Here is a 17,840-nt window from a genome sequence, read left to right on the forward strand (position 1 = left end):
ACACAGTCAAGCACGCTCCCGAAGAAATCGCTAACCCTGCTGACTTGCAAGGCAAGCCCCGGAGCATATCCCTTATTTTCATTACTCCATGTTATATTTAAAGTATTGTGCATTTACGTTCAAGGTATTGATTGGAACCATAGATGCATAATCTTGATAACCCAGTGTCCTTACCAGTGTAGTTATCGCTAGCACCGCTATGCTTAAGTAAACTCGGTAGAAGACGGGTGATTCCCTGTCACCCGCGAGATATAGGTTGTTACTTCAGCCAGTGTTTTGAGTAATAATGCAATGAGAAGGAAATTGGAGACCGGGCGGAGATAAAGTTGGACATGATTATTGATTAAGGAAAGTTGAGTCTCCGCCTGCGTCGATTGAGGACCGTTCCGTTGTTGGCCCTTTGACTGAGGATTGAACAGTACTAACCACATGCCGGAAGTAGGAGGTAGTCGAAACCGGTAAGCTAATTACCTTAATTGCGTCGGAATCTGGGTCTCGACCTACGGTGCCGGGTAGGGTTGACGGATGGTGAAGTAGCCCACGGGTTCACTGGGTGTTCGCACGTGCGGGGCTCATCATCTGGGTGCTTGCGGGCTTGATTCAGACTTCGGGGTAATTATGGGAACAGTTGACGTGTGTGGCCCGACGGGGTTTTTACGTGTCGTGTGAGTTAGGTCCACCTTGCAAGGTTAAATCGGATCGATTTGCCGTGACTCGCGGATATGAGAGCCTTGGTCAATGCGTCGCATCGTAGTAAGAATTGAAAGGACAGAAAGAGAAAAGATGGTTTTATGTTGATGTTCTTGAAAAGATAATATGATTAACCATGTGTGCTATAGAGAATTAGGCAAACCTAGTTTCTAGCTACTAACACAATTGGAGCTAAAATATTGAAAGTAAGGATCCAGTTTTAGTAGCTTTTCAGCAAAATAACCCAGAGCCAAAGAGCTGTGCATGTCTAGGTAATGGGCTAAGTATACCCATCGACGGGTAAGCCTTGCTGAGTATTAGAATACTCAGGGTTTGGTTGTAACCCTTCTGAGCAGGCTTTATTCCGGAAGACTTCGAGAAAATCAGTGCGTCCTGGAGTGGTCAGCCTCTTCCTCCAGGTTGGGCGGTCGAGTGGGTTCCGCCTTCTCCGTGAAGTGCAGGCAGGTGAGCCTCACATCAGTGGGCAAGATGTGAAGCTCGTCTTTTGTCATCGACGTTATCTACCGTACGGTATTTTGAAGCTTGTTTCAAACTGTTTGTATTTTCCGCTGCGTTTAAACTCTGTATTCGAAATGTAACTCTGGCTTGTAAAACTTTATTGTAAGTTAATTTGAAGACTTTTGTTTAACTTTGGTTGTAAGCTAAGTTTGAAAACCTTGGTTGCTTGTAATCACCTGTGCTCGTCTTTTGGCGAGAGTTCATGTGCAATCGATCCTGGTTAAAACAGGCAGTCTGGGTGTACTGGTGAAGTGCAGTAGCGGAGGTTTAAGTTAAAAGGTTAATTAGTGCATTTGATCGGTATTATTTGGACTGTTCTGTGACAATACCGCCTACACCGCAAGCTACACGGCCCGTTCTGCTACACTGCAGGCAACGCCGCAAGCTACACCCTGGCGCCGTTTCGACAAGACAGGGCATGGATATGCTGGACGGAGGATTCCCACGGGCCGAGCAAGGAAATCCAGGAATGAGATCTCCTTCGCCTGCAACGCCATAATGTGTGAACAATATATTATTTTATACTACAGCAATTGGGCCCACCTGTCGGGGACCCAACGACCATGTACGCGCCTCCCTTGAGATATAAAAGGGAGGCGCTCGCTGCACACTAGAAGATCTCTTCAGACTCTAAGACTCCCCGGACTCTCTCGAGACAAAGGGAAGACAAGCAATACAACACACAGTGGACGTAGGGTATTACGCTCCGGCGGCCCGAACCACTCTAAACCTGCTGTATTCGTCGTGTTCTTCCACCGAGATCGAACTAACCCTAGCTAACCCCCGAGTACTCACCCTCTGGGTTTAGGCGGGTGCACTATGCCACCCGGCTATGAGTTTCCACACCACGACAATACAGATTCCCATCAGCCTCGGCCTTGTCTTCCTCAGTGGGCATGAGGGCGAGCTCTAGCAGCGCGGCTCCTTCCACGGCGGCCTTGGCGAACGGGAGGAACGCGCCGCTGTTCCGCTCGCTATCAGCGGCATCGAACATTCCGAGCATGCTAGTCAACAGCGGGTGCTCTGAGCTCTCCTTGAGCAAATGAGACCCCAGCGCCGCGGCAGAGGCGACAAGTTAGCCTCCGGCGCCACCGCCATCACTATGAATGTGGGGAGAAGGGGAGGTGGGTGCGTGCTCCGAGGCAAATCAGAGCTCGTCAACGCCCCGCGTCTAGCCATCCGCGTCGAGCCTCCGTTAGCGTGGTGCCGCTGCCACGGTCACTCCGCACCTCACCTCGCCGGTGCCGTTGCATGCTTGCCGCCTGCAGGCGACGGCACGGCGATGTCCATATCCTCCTCCCTGTCGCGACGCGGTGGACCGGTAGGCGGCGGCGGAGGGGGGTCGGGGCGCGAGATGGTGGGGAGAAGCTTCCTGGGAGGCGGCGTTGACCGGATTGGAGGTGGTGGTGGCCGTGACGCTAATCTGGGGAAGGTGAGAGGGACGGTCTTCCTTCCGGCACCGGGCATCGCTGCTGTGGAACTGCAGGCGGTGGCGGCAGTGGCGAGCATCGGCGCCGGCGCTGAATACGGGTCGCCTACGGGTGCTCCCTCAACCCACCTTCGCCCCCTCATGGTGATGACACTCCTCTTACATTTCATGACACTCTCCCTTCTCTCTCATCTGCCACGTCAGCACATTTAATGTTCATGACACTCTCATGACACCTCCACTGAGACTGACGTTAAGAGCATGGTGAGAAGTAAAGATGATGTGCCAAGATGGTTGGCTGTGCATCTCACGAACCATTCGCTCGGGCTCTTTCAGATTTCAAGCGTCAGCATCAGCGATCACACAGTGCTTTGCTCAATTTCCATGCGTGCTCTGTGTGTTCCTGGCTGGCAGGCAGGGGTAGTATATACAACGGTCGGGAGCTGGGGTCAATGCCCCTCCGCCCCTTCATCCACCAGCAGCTCTGGCCGCGTTGGGATCCGGGGCCCCAGGCCCTGCGCCCGAATCCGCGCGATCACCATGGGAGGTGGGAGTGGGACGCCGGTGTCGGTTGGGATGTCGGGAGATGAACGAACACGAACCCGGGGTCGGCACTCGGCTAGCCGACGGCGAGCGAGACCATGCCCATGCGGCGCCGACCGTGCCAGCAGCCGTCCAGCTCGATCCCACCCCACGCACCTCCACCCACCGACCGGCCGCGCGAGCGTGCGTGCGTACGTGTGGGTCGCCCGCATGGTAATTGGGACTAGGTTGTGGCGGTGATGCCGTCTGCCAGTCTCGGCAGTGGCGCACGCCTTTCGCACGGGACGCGGCCAATCCCCCGAACGGATCGCTTCGCTTGGGGTGCCGGAAGAAGGTGCCCCGAGCCGAGCGGAGGGAAGCAGGGAGGAAGCCTCGCCGTCGCCGTCGACGACACCTGTTTCATACTCATGCAACGTGTCTCGCATGCACCAGCACGGCCGGCGCAGCCGTCTCTCCGGCGACATCTGATCTGCCCACAGTGCGTGCGGGTGGCAGTGGCGGAACCAGGATTGAGTCGAATCCCGGGCCGAGTTTTAAGTATAGATGTCCACAAACTCACAGTTCAAAAGATACATGGAAATATAAACGGAAAGATAGATAACATAAAAAAACACCATCGCGAAATAATATATTTATTCTTCTTCAGCAATTGATCCAAGTTCTTTTTCAGCAATTGATCCAAATCCAGAGGTAAAAGCTACTGCAAAATGAAAAAGATATATTAAATATCTAAAACATGTAGCAATGATAATGTAGAAAAAAATATTAAATATCTAAAACATATAAAATTTGGGCCGAACCCCAGGCCATATCCCGGGGTGTGCATCCGCCCGTGGGTGGCATGGCAATTGGCAAGCAAGCAAGGCAGCAGCTGCACGTTGCCGCGCGGATGCCTCCAGCCATGTGTCGCCGGTTTCGCAGATGTCTTTCGTGGCTATGCTTTGATGGGCCTCATTTTTTTTCAGTTTCCTTTTACCTTGTGGGCTTACGTACAACGACAATCCACGGCCCGCTTCGCAACCAGACTCCATTGGGACCGGTTTCGGCCTGAACGCTGCTGTGGGGGTGGAGAGACTGACCAGGCCACCACCTCTCGTCCGTGACGGCCCAACGGGCCGGCCTTCCTCACTATAGCCCACCACCTCTTTGATGAACTCCTGGCACAACCTTTGAGGACGGAAATATTGCGTGTGGTGACTAATTGGAACTGATTAAATCACAAGCACATCATATCTCTTCCATTAGTGAAAAATTAATAACCACTCAAACTTAACTACGATGCTTTGTACAGTGTCCAAATTTGATGCCGTGCGATTTTGTTGTCACATGCACCACTCAGCACCCTTCTAATCACAAAGCTATTCTGTCTGTTCGGCTGCCTGGACTGGCTGGAGCTGGTTGGCTAGCTGCTCCAGCAGCCGCTCCAGCCCATCCAGCCAGCCCCGTCGAATCAGCTGTTCCAGCCCCATCCAGCCAGCCCGTCGAAGTGCAGCGGCCGTGCGCTGGGGCCTTCAAGCAGCTGGTTCACCAGCCGTTCGGCTGGGCTGCAGCTGCCAAACGGCTGGGCTGATCAGCCCAACCAACCCAGCCACTCCAGCTCATCCGAAACTGGCCAATTAGCTATGGCCGACTGGCTGATTATGAAGTTCAGGTGCCCAAAGCTATACTCAAAGTAGTGGATGCCTTTTGTGTACACGACTCATGTAAAAGACATGGATGAACCATCAACAATCATTCATTTTTCTCCACCATTACCTCTTTCTTATATAACCACGTGGTATGATTGAGATATAATATTTTTTTAGAAAAAGTGTAGTTAAAACAATAATGCAATGAGTACAAAGTAATGTTCTTCGATATAAAAAATCCCAATAAAAGAAACCAGGGGTTGATAATTTATAACATTGTAGTATGTACAAAAATATATACAAAAAATGTTTTGAGCTCTATTGATTTACGCACGCACTAGTGGAACAAGTTCAGTTCGGTTCAAGCAATAGCCTTTCTAGCTAACTTCAGTTTGCTCCTAGTAGCTATATAATTGTTTCAGTCAACCATGACGGCCCTCTATTATTCGGTTTCTTTAAAAGTGCACTGGCTGTGTCATGCCCTATAGCTGATTGTCCACTCACAAAGGGCGGTACTCATGGACAAACTACAAAAATTTCTAGGCCAACTTTTTGTTAGACATTATTGGTCGGTTAGATATATATGATGACGGCAAATTAATTAGTTATGTATATATATGAATGTAATAAGGGTCAATTTTATATCATTTCAGTTAGAGACTGAAAGATACAGTGACAGAATGATCCTGTGGTTCTCTCGCGCGAGGAGTGATTTATGCTATTGTAGTTTTAATATATCTGCCTAAATGACACCTATTCTAATGAAAGACACACAAAGTTGTAAATTAAAAAAAATCGACCACTAGTTCTAGTAGTTACATGTAAAGGTGTTAATTGGTGACCCTTATGTGCACCTCCAACGCTCTTTAGTTCAAAGTTTTGTACTACTTTTCCAAAATGAGATTTCATTTTGAAGAAGTAGTACAAAATTTTGAAATAAAGAGAATTGAAGGTGCACCTAAGGGTCACCAATTAACACCCCTATATATATATTGGAAGAAAGACAATAGAAAGGTCCCTTGTCATACATAGGTCATGAACCCATAACCGACCTTACAACTGAAAAAAATAACAAATTTCAAGCTAGAAAGCTGTCTAGATGATTTGTTAGAAATTTTTTATTTTTATATCTCACAAACGAAGTCGAGTTTGGACAAAGTATTTTACAAGATTGTATATTATCATATCATCTACATGTGTGATTATTTTAGTGAATTTAGACGACTTTTTTGTCGTGATTTGCACGGATTTTCACGAAGTTGTGGTTTGCACTAGATACGTTCCCGACATTATTGGGTATCTATATATGCTCACCAAACCTCCAATTCAAAACGATTGTGGGTTCTTTTCTGTTGATCCGATTACATTATTTGGAAGACAACCGAAAGGTCCCTCGTCACATATAAACCCATAACCGACCTTACAACTGAAAGAAATAGACGGCGAAAAAATATCAATCAAGTGCATTGCACATCAAGGTACTGATACAACAACTGACATCTCGTCCCTTTCGATCTCCAGCGTTTAGTGGGGTTTGATCTGAAAACAAAAGATATTAGTGGAGCTAATTTATGTGGTTCCTGGCACGGTAGCTCAAAAATTGCACTACACGTGTCAGCCAAGTTCCGGTCCATGAACATGTAACCTGAAACTTTTGCACGTACAAGCGTGTTGGTCGAATTATTATTATTCTCCGAGATGACGCCTTTCAATCATCGGCTAGATTAGATAGCCGACATTAAAGCACGCACGCCGACTAGTTGAGCACGAAAGGCCGGCCCACCTCCGACGGTTAGCAGCATCCCTCAAAATATAATCACTGAAAAAAAAACAAAAGAACAAATAGAATCAAGTCACGCATGCATGCATGCTTATTAATGCTAAAATTAGTTAAAGGCTTAAAGGGGTGGATGACCTAATGAGAAATGTGCGATCAGGATGTGATGTCGGCTAAAAGCCTGGATGGAAGAAGAAGTAAGGCACTTGACGGAGATAGCGCGAGAAGTGTATGTAGGAGTCCGGCCGAAACCTGGCAATTGGTTGGCAATTTGGACGGCCTGAGTTTAATTTGGTTACTATGATTGTGAGACAGAGATCGCCCAGGTGGCAAGTGTTTGCACGGAATCAGTTAACTCTTGTAGCACTTTGTGGACCACTTTTGACCATGCATAATTTGCCACTTATTTCAGAATGAACAAGGACTCGCCACCGTGGCGCACAATTTGTCGTGTTCTTTGATCATGACATTTAGCATATCTTACTATTACTAATTGGAGACTCTTTTGGAGGTTCCACATGAAGCCACTTAGGATCCTAGGTGGACACTCTGAAAAAAATAAATAAATCATATAAATTCTCACAAAAATCAGAAACATATAGCTATCAGTCCAACAACTCTAATTATAATAACCATCGAATCTGTTATCTTTCCTAATAAATTACCCATCTATGCTATTATGAAAATAGACTAAAGTAACCCCCTAAATATGTATATAAATTACCCACCACTGCCATTATAAAAAATCTAAAGTAATCCCTTATATTTGTGTAAATTACCCACCTATGCCATTATAAAAATAATACAAATAATCCCCTAAATTTGCATATAAATTATCCAATTATGACATTATTATTACAAGTTAAATTACTCCTAAATTTGAATCTAAATTATATAATTATAATAATATATTAAAGTACACCAATATAAAATTATAAATTACTATTTCTATTATTATTAATATATTATTTATATAAAAATACTATCCATGATATATGTCACCATATATTCATGTATGATGGAAGAAATAAGAATACTAATTCACAAACAAATAGTTCAACTAAACATATATTGAATACACATGGAGGTGTGATGTAAAATGAAATCTGTTGTAACTACATAATGATAAATATATATTTTAGAGTATGTGTTGGAATATTTAATAGATGAAAAAGGACCTGAGATATATAATTATAAAAGTAATACAAATAACCTCCTAAATTTGCATATAAATTATCCAATTATGTCATTATTATTACAAGTTAAATTACTCCTAAATATGAATCTAATTAATATAATTATAATAATATATTAAAGTGCGCCAATATAAAATTATAAATTACTATTTCTATTATTATTAATATATTATTTATATAAAAATACTATCCATGATATATGTCACCATATATTCATGTATGATGGAAGAAATAAGAATACTAATTCACAAACAAATAGTTCAACTAAACATATATTGAATACACATGGATGTGTGATGTAAAATGAAATCTGTTGTAACTACATAATGATAAATATATATTTTAGAGTATGTGTTGGAATATTTAATAGATGAAAAAGGACCTGAGATAGATAATAATAATTATTAACCTCATTCTTATATTAATTCTAATTATCTCGTGCGGGAGCACGGGTTGATAGACTAGTTTGATTAAATTGCAAAATATGTTTCCATCGAATATGTACATGGAAAATTATGTAATTTCGTTGCTTTGGCGGTAGTGAAATTCGGGCAAGGTCCAGTTTGGAAAAAAAAATGTACGTGGAAAATGTTTTCATGCAATCAGTGAGACTATGTATGTTTAACTAACTGATTTTATTGTCTAAAAACCTTACAAAAACACACCAAAAAAGTAAAGAACGACATAAATATTTTGTATCATAGCTTTTTTTCTATCTCAGTAAAACCTTACAAAAATAGACACTATATATGGCATGGATAGGTTACGGATATATACCGAGACTTTAATTTTAGCACTCTGACAGTGATAAGATGGTTTATATCGAGCCATTTGCAAATTGGTAGATTTTACCCCTTCTTTTTACTGCACCATATTTACAAAATGTGATAGTACTTACCTGATGAAGCCAAGATTCACGGGACGAGGAATGACATTTGTTGCAGATCAACGTCCAACATAAACAATAATCGTGCATACTTTACAATCGGTAGCTAGCTTTTCAGTATTGTTAGAGCATCTTCAGCAAATTACTCATGTCTCTCCCTAGTATCAAAAAAACTGCCCTTTTGGCAGCTCCAGCAGGATTACCAATTCATCGCATAATACCAAATATTATTGATGATTTCCAAAACATACCTCCATCTTTGCTCAAATGTAGGGGATACCCTATTCATTCAGTAATTTGCTATAGTATTGGCTACCAAAAATGCAAAAATATTGAGTACTCTGGCCAAACAAGATTATTGTTATTTGGTCCTAAAATGAAAACGAAGAAAAATGAAGATGCTTGTTTCTTTTGGTCACGATGATGATCGGCACACATGGACGTCATTACGTTGTTATGCCAGCTCATGAACTCGACCACGCGATCGACCTGATCAGCAGTAACGTTGCGACAAAATTTTGCTAAAAATGTAACATATCTATTATTGCTCCATTTGAATCTTAGTTATTTAAAAATCATAGTTATAAATACAAGCAAACAAATATTATGAATATAAAAAATAGATTTGAATAATTGATAAGTATTCTGCCAATAGATAGGTTATATTTTTAGAAAACTTTTAATACCCATTTCATAATTTTTTGATTTAAAATGAATTACTTATGAATTTTTTAGTTTAAACTTAAATATTTTTAAATCTCATAAAATGGAAAACTACCTTCGAAACCACCTAAGGGGCTAAATTTGTCCGGTTTAAATAGTTGGATGGCTCTGTTATCTGGTTTCGTAGTTGAAGGTTGAAAATCGGACTTTTGTGATAGTTCGACGGTGTAAACCGAACTTTTCCCAAATCTAAATTAGGGGAATGTTTCTTTGGCGCCACATGGTTTCTTCAACGCAGCAATTCAATCACTCAGGTGGTTACTTCACACTAGCTCATTCCCACAGGGGGTGCCTCTAGGAAAAAGAAATGGTGAAGCATTTCAACCACTTCAAAATCAAACCTGGCCCATTAGAATTTCAAAAGCATATGTATAAACCAATTGCCAATTTAACTGGCAATTATACAAACTCAGGGTATATACTCATTTATTCTTCTCATAATCAAATACACACAACATTAGGAAATAATTGCGTCGATCTCCTAGATGTTTTATTGATATACATGTATATAGCTAGCTAGCAATATATAAGCTGGCTTGCATGTCGTTAGCTTATGTATTTGAGTCGTACTATATATATCATCATATGCAGCTGTGTGCAATTAATCAATCCCTATATGTGTAGAAAAAGGCCAGGCGAGCTAATGGTGATGGCCAACGCCGGGGCTCGGCACCGATCCGTCGTCGACGACGACCTGGACGGTCTGCCTACGCACGGCGGTGGCGATCTCCGGCTGCTTGCCGATCAGTACCAGCAGCGTCGGCGGCGCCGTCAGCAAATCTTGAGAGACCGACGGTGAAGAAGAAGGGCTCTCCATAATGGCATGCTGCACATACGAATGAGAATGATCATCCCTTGGCATCATCCTCGCGTGCACGAGAGACGACTGCGACGATGCCAACAGAAGCAAGCTGGTGACGATCGCAATGGCAGCACCATGTGAGGCAGCCATGGGCAAGCTAATAAGGTTGCAAGCTAAAGCGAGCTAAGCTTAAATGGAAGAAATCACACAAGAGAGAGGTTTCCTATATCGGTTGCTTTTGCTTGTGAGGAGAGGTGATCGAGCAGGTGATCGACCGAGAAGATATGAGCTTCATTCGATGAGAAGATGTGAGCAACCAGGGCATGCATTTATAGGTGAGGACAGGAGAGAGGGGCCCAGGAAGCGTGTGCTTTGCGTGGCCGTGACAAGTTTTTAGTTTTGTGGCTTAGTCAAAACAAGTGGAGCACACATCACCGTTACACATTTTCGCTATAAAGCTGCCCAGCAAAGTGTACTATTTTGAGCACTACCCTGTACTTAATTAATAATTATTCGCGCCTTTAGTTTTGGGCCAAAGATTTTTGTGAGAGTGTTGCTGCTGGCTCGGGTTACCACAAGGCGCCGCGTGGAACCTTCGTGCGTCCTAGCCAATGCCGCGTGTGAATGTGCTGTGTGCCTCTACCTTTTGGGCTTATTCATATTTAGAACGCATTTTATTTGGGGAATATACGTACTAACTGAGGTTATTGATAAACAAAGCAAAAGAAGTGTTGTAGAGTGAATGAGAGAAAGGATTGAGGGAATGAATTATGGTATTGATTGATGGTTTGAACCACAGTATTTATATGTACAAGAGGGAAAGGATGTCTATTCATGAAAGGACAGGCCCCTTCGTGAATGGCCCCTTGGTGTGATTTGTAACTGCCTAGTGATGTAATAAATCTAATAATAAATTGATCACTAATCCTATTTTCCTTCGTAACAAGAAGAAGAAGAAGAAGAAGAAGAAGAAGAAGAAGAAGAAGAAGAAGAAGAAGAAGATCTGTGGTATCAGCTGAAAAATTAATGCAAAAATTATTCGGCGGAACTAAGGATCATGCTTTGTTTGGATCTAAAGTTTAGTCCATTAGATAATCCAAACAGGTTTGGACTAAAGTTTAGTTTCATCTCAACTAAAGTTTAGTCCATTAGTCTATATAACCTACCTAATTTGGATTAAAGTTTAGTTTCACTCATTTATGTGCTTCAAATGGTTTTCCACCTAATGTTTATATTAGTCCATAGATCTAGATAGCCATAAACTAAAATATTCAGTCACCTAAAGTTTAGTCTGGACTAAACTTGAGCCCTAGGTGATCCAAATGGGACCTAATAAAGCATTTTGTGAACTTAGTGCATGCTAAAATATCGAAGCAAGGTTCCCATCAGAAAAAAAAAAGCATTTAGATGGTGGATGAGCAGCAGATGCCTCGTTCTTTTGTATATTGCTGGTTGCCATGCATGCCCACTAAAATGTGTATACTGTATAGTATAGGCTAATATGTATTCAGACACATAAGCAGTCATCTAGATTCTTTAGAAAAACTAAAAAGCCTTTAAGAGAATTAGAAAAATTGGAATTATGTGAAAATTCGTCTTCCCCTGTTCCGGTGTTATTGCAATGATAGAAAGAAAATTATGCAATGATATAAACAAAATCACGAGAAAGACACAAAGCTAAGAAACTCAAGTGCGGAGGAATGTTGACATAATATACTCGAAATTTGCGAGGAGGTGAGAAACATAAGGTTTTGGTTGAGCAGCAATTTGCGACGCTCTGCACATGCAAGATTTCTCCATTGTTGTGCCTAAAGAGAAAGTACATTATTATGCAGTATGAAACCTGACGGAGGGAGTATAACTCATAAGAGAACTAAGTATTACAACATGCAACCTTGGACTGGTATTATTAATTCATTTTTACAACATAGTGCATGTATTCACTGTCACATGAGTATATAATAGCTAGCTATATATGCGTAGCTGCTTTTTTATTTAATTTGTATATCTATATATACGTACGTAGAGACGACATTTGCATGCCAAGTAGCATTTGCTAGTGGCCTACGCCTGGGCTCGGCACGGACCCATCGGCGACCTGGGTCGTCCCCCAGCGCTTGGCGACGGCCATCTCCGGCTTGCCGGACGGCGGCGGCGAGGGTGGCATCCGCGGAGCGGTAGCAATAATGGTGCCGATAGCAGGGCTCGGTGCACTCTCCTTGACATGCGCTTGATCTCCTCGTGCACGGTCACCTGGCGCCATCATCCTAGCTTGTAGCATGGGCGGCGATGATGTCAACAAGAGGATCACCACGAACAGGCCGATCACAATTTTGTGTGAGGAAGAAGCCATGAAAACTCTGAAAGAGTTGGTGTGTCTTGGCAAGTAGTTTGCTATGAAAACTCTCGAGAGACTTGTTGTTCCTCTACGTTGGCACTACTTGTGAGAGAAGAATTTATTTGTGTGTGTGTGTGTGTGTGTGTGTGTGTGTGTGTGTGTGTGTGTGTGTGTGTGTGTGTGTGTGTGTGTGTGTGTGTTTTGCTATGAGAATGTGAGGAGGATGGCCATGTACTTATAGGCCAGCAGGTGAAGCAGGGAGGGCGGCCAAGCAGGCTCTAGGCGCGTGCAATCTTTGTGTGAGCCAGCTGCATGGGGAGTAAACTTTTGAGACCAGGTCAACTATGTGAGGCACACATCGCAATCACATTTTAAATGGGTTTCAATTCAAATCTCATAATTAAAATTGCTCTCCATGTACTAGTGCTGATTGGTGCACTGTCGGCTCCTGTTCCTCACGCCTTCCTTCTTTTCTTTCCGACACGTCATGCCTTCCGTTCTGGTTCAGAGAACTTGCTTGGTTGGGCTGCTGAGGCCTCAAGAAATTGCCACGTGGAAGCATAACCTATCATGTCAAGCGTGCTACTCATGGGGCTCTGACCTCTGGCATTGGGCGCACACCGCACACGTAGGACCGACCCCCTGAGCACGATATGCTACAATAATCCTGGCCGCTCCATCATGCATGCATATCGGTGAACAATTTGTGCATTTCTTCTTTTGGAGATGATTGATGAACCATGTACTGTGCTGATGACTGGTAGCTAGTGCCATGCATTCAGTGAGAGAATTAAATTAAGAAACTCGCACACCGTCGCAGTAAAAAATGCGATAATATACCGAACTATTAGTGATGCAATTTTCAGGTGGCAAATACTTTTAACCATGCATTAGTGTCTATCCCTCACTTGAGTGAAATTTTACCTTTCCTCACTCGATTTTTTTACCTTTGGATTTAAATCCAATAGCTTCCTTCATCTTCTACCTCCACTTCATCTTCTATCTCCAGCCATCTTCTACCTCCAGTCCAGCCCGCCACCTGCCGCCACCCCTCCGGCGCGGGCGAGTTAGGGCTGCCGCGGCCGGCCCTCCTTCTAAGGCTAGCGGTGAGCAGCAGCCTACCCCAGCAACCTCGAACCCTAACCTGAACCCTAATCTCGCCAGAGTTGCTCGCCGGAGTTGGAGAAGAATTTGTAGATGAGGAAGAAGAAAATTCAAGTAAGCAGAGCCTCCAAATCACTCAGGTGAGGTTTAGCAATAAAGATTTAGTTTAGAGTCGGCAACATTTAGAAAATTGAAGAAACGGCTCGGTAGTTGATAAATAAAGACAAAATCCAGAAAAATGTAACTGTGAACTCCAGGTGAAATAATGGATTGGATTATATTTCCACACCACTAAAGAATAATATAATGAATGCTTAGACAGGATGCACCATTTGTTTTTTATACACCACTATGCTAAATTTATTATCCGCCAAGGAGAAACAATTATATTACTTCCCCCGTTCTAAATTGTAGGTCATTTTCACATATCTAGATACATAAATTTTATTGTGCATCTAGATATACATTATGTCTAGATACATAGCAAAAATAATATATCTAGATTTGCTAAAAAGGTCTATAATTTGGAACAGATGGAGTATTTGCTAATATAAATTTACTCAGGATCAAAGACTCAAACTCTGACTGATGCTTGTTGCATTGTGATTCCGCTCAGGAACCATGCAAGCCTCAAAACTCTAAATAAACTACCACTTAGGAACTACAAGTGGACATTGACATCCTGCTACGTGGCCGTCATTATTCTATTCTTAATCCACCCCACATCGATTGTGGGGGCTACTTGCTGGTTGCACTTTGGGTCAGCAATTCAGCATAGATGGGTTGACACTGACGATATGTACGCGTACGTCCTGCTGCAGCAGTGATGTCGTCGTTCCTAAGCTCAGTGCGTAGGCAACTGTTAGAAGAGAGATTGGCCTGCTTGTCCTTCCATCGATGATTTTTTAGGTTCGATCCAATTCTCACCTCCTCCCATGTACTCTCCATTTCGACCATTCTTGACCACTTCCGCAAAATGAAGGGGTTTTGCAACCGATCGAGATTCTGCTCGTGTTTTGTAAAGAGAGAAGCTGATGATTGTCCAAACACTCCATGTTTTTTTCTCTGTTCTTTTCTTAACAGAGTCAGTATATATAGTAGGGAAGTGATGTCATTGGACACGTCAAAACTCGCAGCTAGCACACCACTGCCTCACATGGTACTTTATTAAGGCAAGAAGTGCCCCCAGTTCCCATTAAGCGTCAATACATATAGTGGCGCCACTGGGACATGACTCCAATACAGAAATCAAATCCAGTGCAATATGTTGATGTCGCTGTCGCCTCTACAAACACTGGCACTGATATATCATCACTGAATAGAAAACTCAAGCCGATCATATCTATTCATATCCTGAATTCGCTTTGAAACTTTTTTTAAAAAATTTTGTGAACGTATATAGAACAAGAAAGAACATGCAAAAGCCATATAAAAATACAGAGACACATACTACCTAGCTTAGCTTTAGTTAGGTTTCAGCCAGACTCACACAGATGACACAAGTATGTACGTACGGTTACACAGAATACATGGACACGCGACACGCCATCTAGGGATGGTGGCCGACGCCGGGGCTCGGCACCGATCCCTCCGGTATCCAGCCGCCGTTGCTCTCAGGATGGTCGACGTCGCCGGTTGCCGGCGCCACCGGCGGCGACGGCAACGCCACTCCTTGTGCCAGCTGCTGAGGTGAAGTGGTGGTGGTAGTTGTAGAAGTGGCCGCATGGCTAGTAGTACTGATACTTCTACTCTTGATGCTGTTAGGTTGTGCATGGTCATCACTTAGGATCATCACCCTGGCTCGAGAAAGACAAGGTGAAGATGATGCCAGGAGGAGGACGAGGAAGATCACCAATGTCATCTGGGGACAAGCCATTGCAGGTTGGTCTGTGGGAGCAGAGAGATGCAAATTAAATGTGGGCTCGTATGTGTGCGCGCGCGCGCTTTGATGGGAGGATGCGAGCAACATGGCCATATTTATAGGAGTCAGCAGTGGAGCTCTGCCAGTAGCATATATATGTGGTGACAAAATAGCAGTGAGCAAGTGGTTCATTTTTCAGGGCTTTTAGACGCTAATGCCTAACGGGTTGTCGTAGTCAATATGTACGCTCCTCCATTATGCGTCGAGGAGCACTACTGTTTGAATTCAGTACTGAAGTTCGTTCAGAACATCGAAAAAAATGGCTCAAAAGATTATTTTTTAATGCAAAACAGTATAAAAAACTGATATACTATCTCCGTAGCTAGTTATATGGAAACAGTTGAGAGACATAAAAAATTTATCAAAGCAAATATCCCAAAGAATCTGAATGAATTCCCGTTCTGGTAGTAAGAAAACGAGGTTATTTCTATAACATGTACTCTCTTCGTTCCAAATTATAGGTCGTTTCAATTTTTTAACCTCAACTTTGACCATTCGTCTTATATATTCAAAAAATTTGTACAAATATAGTCAAACTTCGGTTATACTTGAAGAACTTGTATTGATAAAAGAAGCCACAACAAAAGAAGTGATATTTTGCACAAATTTTAAAATAAGACGAATGGTGAAACTTGGAGTTAGAAAAATCAAATGGTCTATAATTTGGATCAATATTTTTTTAGGGATTGATTTTTAACTAGGTGTCGCACATGCTCTGATGCTTATACAAATATATAATTAAAGAAATGAACTCTGTCACTTGTAACTAAGGCACAGTTCAAAAGTTGTCAAAACATATCTTTCCTACTTAATTATTTTTAAAATTTTGGTTAACCCCCCCCCCCCCCCATTTTTTAGCTGGATTATTCAAAGAAATAAAAACAAATTGACATAGTGTATCAGTTTGCACTCATCATGGGCGAAAGCAGAAAGGTAGCCAATGGTTGATTTCAGATGCCCAGGTCCTCCCTTCCGTCACATATGCTTTTCTTGTCCCACTGAGTCGAGCAGAAATAAAGCACTTAGACAGATAGGCGTAGAGAGCGAGCACTCTGTATTGGTAACTCGTACTTTTGGAGTCTTTTTAAAAACAGGTAATTGTAAAATACCATGAGCTTTGTTACAATGATTGTAAAGTACCAATGGATACTTTCAAGTACTTTTATCTTGAATTTTTTTCTAGCCGTTGATCAATGGAAGGTATTTACAAAAATTGAATTAAATTAAGTATTTGGTCCCACTTTTTGGTACTTTGTTCCATATTTTTGTACCACCAGGTATTTAGTCTAGGTACTTTCAGGTACTTCATATCTTAACCACCGTACGATTCTGTTAGATAGACGGCTTTTATTTTTCTCAATCATTGTAAAAATTCTCAAACCATATCACCTGGCTTTTCGTTCACACAGTTCAGTGCATGATGTAGTGTTAGTCTGTCAGGAAAAGAAATGTATCGTTTGGTACTGATCTTACGGCAACGGATCGAGTGGCACTTCCTTTTCAAGACAGGACTTCATTTCTGCTCAAGAGATACTACAACAGTGAAAATAATATGGAATTATTGCAGACATATAGTTCATTCTATCAAATGTGCATGACACATTGACACTTGATGAGGTTGCACCGCGTTCACCTTTCTGGAAACAGTGAAAATTTCTGTGTTTAACTGGTCCTGGAAAGGAGCTTTAATGTGGTCAAACAGCTTTTCAGATATGATGCACGATCGACGAAGGCAGGAAGAAGGAGAGCTGAAACAAAGCCTGAATGTTGTGAAATTGTTTGTTGCATGTCTTTCATGAGGGGTTTGATGTTCTTGTTCCAGTATTGTGCGCCATAAAAGAGCTCTAAGATTTGATGTCACCAGCAGCAGTCATGAGTTAGGTCTCACAGATATGTAGTCAAATAATTCATTTAATAGAAAAAATTAAACTAACGGACGACCAGAATTGACTCTTGCTGCAACTTGCAATTCTAATTTGAAGTGGGTGTTATCATAGATGCACCTAGTGGGGGGAGTGAGATATTGCCTGCAGAACATTCAATCTTATATATGATACTAGCAAGTGGCTTAATATAAGTTTTCACCAATTATAGACCAGTAAATTATATGCCATACCATTTATGAAATAGTGTATATTAAACAAAACTTTGACCAATAACTTAATGTGACAAGATAAGTTCCCAACAAAGAAAAAAAAACTGATGCAAATTCATTGGATTGTTTAATAAACGTGCCACTTTCACAAGTCAAATCTGCAAAAGGGAACTACTGTGTATTGGGCCT

Source organism: Panicum virgatum, chromosome 3N, assembly GCF_016808335.1.
Source record: "Panicum virgatum strain AP13 chromosome 3N, P.virgatum_v5, whole genome shotgun sequence".
NCBI classification, from domain to species: Eukaryota; Viridiplantae; Streptophyta; class Magnoliopsida; order Poales; family Poaceae; genus Panicum; species Panicum virgatum.